Here is a 4902-nt window from a genome sequence, read left to right as displayed (position 1 = left end):
GTGAGGCCCCGGGTCGGCAGCGCGGGTGCGGCCGCGGAGTGTTGTCTCCGGGACGCTGGGGGCAGCGTTAGCCCGGAGTCGAAGGGCGTGGGTTAGGGCTGGGGAGGGTCCCAGCGGGGTCGTGGGTCAGGGTCGGCCAGGGGAGGGTCTCTGCCGAGGGCGTGGGTCAGGGCCAGGCGAAGGTCATAGCGCGGGCGTAGGTGAGTGCCTGCTGGCGGTGATTGCGGAGGGCGAGGCTGGGACCGGGTCGGGGTACTTTCTTGTCATAAGAGTAGGGTCAAGTCGGAGCAAGGCCTGGGGCTTGGGGAACCCCCTCAGGGTGGGTGGGGGAAGATGTTACGGTGAGGTGGGGGATGGTGGCAGGCAGGGAGCTTGGGTGGGGACCCACAGCGGAGACTGAGGGACGGTGCCTAGAAGGCCGACAGCTGGAGTCAGGAGGTGAGCGGTGCAGGAGGTGGGTTTAAGCCTTGGCGTTTTGCCGGACATCTGGGGTTATTGAGCAGGCAGGGACAGGACTGGACTTTGGAGGTTAGGGCTGGTTCTTCTACAGTCCAGGGAACTTGAGAGTTGGTGGGTGCACACGTGTTGCAGGTAGTTGCGGTCGTAGCCTGGGGGGTGGGGGGGTTGGCCGAGGGTAGACAGGGCTGTGTTTCGTGATCCCCGTTCGTCTTTTAACACCTCAGTGTTTCTCTTCCTGGTGAACATCTACTCGTGTGATTCCGTGTGTAGTACAGGAAGCAGAGCCAGTAGTTGTGACCTATATAGAACTTGCAGAGTGGACAGGTCACTCAGCTTAAGTCCTCTTGAGTCAGTCTTGAGTCAGTTTTGTCTCTGCATGCCATTTCTAGCTCCCTGGATGTCCTCTCCGTTCACAGGGAATCGATCACCAGTGCCAGTGGGTCCCATTCTCTCTTATGGATTTTCCTTACATTTTTTGTCCAGTGGTGCCTGGAGGTGTGTCACATTTCACTGGCTGTGAAGTTTATTGGCTAAACACAGTTGACTTGGGTGCGGAAGCGTAACTGTATTCTGCTGTATTGGCACGGGGAGAGGGAGTGAAGCGACACAAAAGCCCTCACCCTCACCAGCTCCCTGGTACCTCTCAGGGCTGGAGGGTTAGCCTGTCCAGGTGCCTGCCCTGTGACCAGACGGGAAACTATCCCAGAATTCTGATTATCACAAAAGGTCTGCGGAGACATTTTGACTGTAGCATTATCACACACTTTGTCTCCATTGGGGTCAAAACCAAACAGATTTTGGGTACGATTTGGTCAGAAAGTCTAAGCTCTTCTTTCACAAGTGGGGGCTGAAACTTGTGATATTCTTTCACATCAGTTAGAAGACAGATTTCTCTCAGATCAAATCATTTATTCTGAAAATACTAGGTGGTTATCTTCATTCTTTAAGAAGTTTATAGTGGACAGGACTTGGTTTCTGGAACTTCAGACTTGTGCTCAAGGGGTGGAGAGACAGAGGCAGCACAGGGACAGATCCTTAGGGGTGGTACAGACAGTGTGAGCTTCGGGAAGGGGCCAAGCAGAAGATGGCACGGATCTGGGTGGGAGGGATGGAGAATGCACCCTTACTGGGGCCCGGAGAGGAAGATTCGTATAAAGAAAGAAGCTTGTGGGTCACTTAGCACCCAGGAAGAAGAACAAGGAAATGTGGGCAGCTGCTGAGGTTGTGCAAAAGAACTTGTTTCCCTTTGCTATCTAGGCAAGTCAGGAGATAAAAATAACCAATGCAATTAGGAGCTGTAGATTTCCTCCTTGTAAACTTAATAGGTGGCCTGCAGCCTCCTAAGTACTTTGAAGCCTCTTTGAACTGAAACAGAGTGTGAAAGCTGAATTAAGTATTTTATATAAACATACTTAAATAAGTTTTGTCTGGACAGCAACCTTAGAACATAGGCTATGGGAGTTTAGGCCGTCTTGTGTAAACATGGTGATGGCTGGTAATCTGAACCCTTGAGTACAGATGTTTACACTTCCAGAATTTTTCAGGTTTCAGAATGGTCATTGCAGCATATAACCTGTATATCGTGGGATACTCCCAGAAGACTTGGGAAAGTATTCTGTAATTGAATACATTAATATTTCTGTAATTAAATGAATAAATATTCTCACTGTGGGATAATTAAAGTCTGTAATTAACCCCATATCAGTTCATGTCAGGTTTTATCCCAAATGAGGTTATTATGATAGACCAGGATTTGCTGTCAAGTGAGTTAGGAAAAAATGGTTTTTCATAGCTTTTAGGAATTTGGACTTGTGGTGTGAATGGGTTTTTAGGTAGAACTGTGGAACCAGAGAGCTTTCTAATTTCAAATTTGTTCTGTCATCTTCCTTTTTTTTTTTTAATTTAAGAGACGAGGTCTTGCTGTTACCCAGGATGGATTTGAACTGGGCTCTGGATCTTCCTGCCTCGGCCTCCCGAGTAGCTGGGCTTACAGGCATGTGCCGCTGCACCTAGCTAGTCTTCACTTTTTTAAAAGGCAGGTTATCAGGAGCACCAACCATGTCAGAGATGCCCAGGGCAGGTGTATGCTGTGTATTCTTTGTTTTGGGTTCTGCGTGCTGTTGCTTCTGAAGCGGAGCCTGTGGTGCCCTGACTGCAGGGAAATCCACCTTCCCTGTGTGGCTGACTTGAACTCGGGGTTACTGCTAGTGAGGTAAATTGAGGCAGAAAAGAAAATGGTGCCGCACAGCCGTCGTATGGTTTAAGCGTAACTCGCCTCGTGCGTTTGGTTGGGTGTTGCATGTAATTTGAGCCAGCCAGCAGCCCTTGTGTGCCATGTGCAGTGTTAGCTGAGTGGCTGGGCCCGCTCAGGAACCTTGGGGGTCAAGCTCTGGCCTAAGGAATGGGGAGGGCACAGCCTACTCCCACCCCCACGGCCACTTGTTTGTGGTCCTGGCTCTCCACCCTTCTTCCTCCTTGACATGGCTTTTGGAGGCTTCCTCCCTTCACTTACTTAGAATGTTCTGGGCCGGGCGCAGTGGCTCATGCCTGTGATCCCAGCACGTTGGGAGGCCGAGGCGGGTGGATGACAAGGTCAGGAGTTCGAGATCAGCCTGGGCAACACGGGGAAACCCCGTCTTTACTAAAAATACAAAATTAGCTGGGTGTGGTGACACATGCCTGTAGTCCCAGCTACTCAGGAGGCTGAGGCAGGAGAATCTCTTGAACCTGGGAGGTGGAGGATGCGGTGAGCCGAGATCACGCCATTGCACTCCAGCCTGGGCAACAAGAGTAAATCTCCATCTCACCAAAAAAAAAGAAAAAGAAAAAAGAATGTTCTGGACTGGGTGAGGGCACTGGGAATATTTGGTACTGACTGACAGTTGCAGAATTGTGTGGTACAAGCAAGACTCTTGGTTGCAAGTTTCAGAAACCCTCCCAGGTGGGCTCAGTGGCAGGAAGGCCCCATGTCTCCAAGGTGGGCTCAGTGGCAGGGGAGGCCGCATGCTGGCCCCATGTGTCCTCCGCAGGGTACACTTGAGATCATTTTCTTTTATTGAAAAGAGTCTGGCTCTGTCGCCCATGTTGAGTGCAGTGGAGCGATCACGACTCACTGCAGCCTTGAACTCCTGGGCCTACGTGATCCCCCTGGCCTAGGCCTCCCAGAGTGCTGGGACGACAGGCGTGAGATAATGTGCCCAGCCTTAGACTGATCTTAAAAGTAGACCGGGCCGGGCACGACGGCTCACGCCTGTAATCCCAGCACTTTGGGAGGCCGAGGTGGGCGGATCACCCAAGGTCAGGAGTTCGAAACCAGCCTGACCAACATGGCAAAACCCCATCTCTACTGAAAATACAAAAACCAGCTGGGCATGGTGGCGCGTGCCTGTAATCCCAGCTGCTCGGGAGGCTGAGGCAGGAGAATCACTTGAACCTGGGAGGTGGAGGCTGCAGTGAGCTAAGATTGCACCACTGCACTCCAGCCTGGACGACAGAGCAAGACTCTATCTCAAAAAAAAGTAGACCCTTAGGTTACTGTGGCGAGCCAGCCTTGTAGCCGACCCTCTTCCCACATAGGACTTGTGACTGAGGGCACCAGCCTCTGAAGCTCCGTGCTGTTCTCTTGGCCATGTGACTGAGGGCACCAGCCTCTGCAGCTCTGTGCTGTTCTCTTAGCCACCAGGGTTCTGTCATCCTTGCTTCTTTGTACCTCTCCTGGACCCAGAGCCTGTAGTGCGGGGGCTGCGCTCACCCAGGGAAGGGTGCGGGGCAGTGCGGAGGGCAGGTGAGCGGGGAGGGGTGTGGGGCAGTGCGGAGGGCAGGTGAGCGGGGAGGGGTGCGGGGTAGTGCGGAGCGCAGGTAAGCCAGGAGGGGTGCGGGGCAGTGCGGACTGCAGGTGAGCGGGAAGGGGTGCGGGGCAGTGCGGAGCGCAGGTGAGCGGGGAGGGGTGCGGGGCAGTGCGGAGCGCAGGTGAGCCGGGAGGGGTGCGGGGCAGTGCGGAGCGCAGGTGAGCGGGGGGGGGGGGGGGGTTGCGGAGCGCAGGTGAGTGGGGAGGGGTGCGGGGCAGTGCGGAGCGCAGGTAAGCAGGGTCTCTGGGGCTTGGTTAGTTGGTTCTAGGTCATCAGGCCTGTGAGGCCCAGATTCTGCCACAGAGTAGCTGCCCCCTGGTGGCTCTCCTGGTACCAACCGCCTTCACTTCCAAGTTGACAGCTTGATCATCAACCTTTGTCCACTTTGACTAGTTCCCAGCGTGAAGTAATAACGGTCAGAACCACCACAGCAACCCTTAGGGGCTCTTCGTATTTGCCAAGCATGGTCCGTAGTACTTTATGTGGATTGTGTGGTCCTCACAGTAGCCCTGGAAAGTGGGTACTATAATTACTTCCATCTCGCAGAAGAGAAAAGTGACGTTTGCAGAGATTAGTTGCTTGCCAGAGGTCGAGT

General features: G+C 53.4%; 1 protein-coding gene across 21 annotated transcripts in view; it reads left to right on the top strand.

The window, feature by feature from the left end:
- Window positions 1–4902, top strand: part of GAK (cyclin G associated kinase) — a 97310-nt gene that overhangs the window by 358 nt on the left and 92050 nt on the right. The gene's annotated exons all lie outside the window — the stretch shown is intronic.

The sequence above is a fragment of the Pan paniscus genome, chromosome 3 (assembly GCF_029289425.2).
Source record: "Pan paniscus chromosome 3, NHGRI_mPanPan1-v2.0_pri, whole genome shotgun sequence".
NCBI lineage: Eukaryota > Metazoa > Chordata > Mammalia > Primates > Hominidae > Pan > Pan paniscus.
The sequence above is the reverse complement of the archived record's forward strand: the minus strand, read 5'-3'. Positions and strand labels throughout refer to the sequence as shown.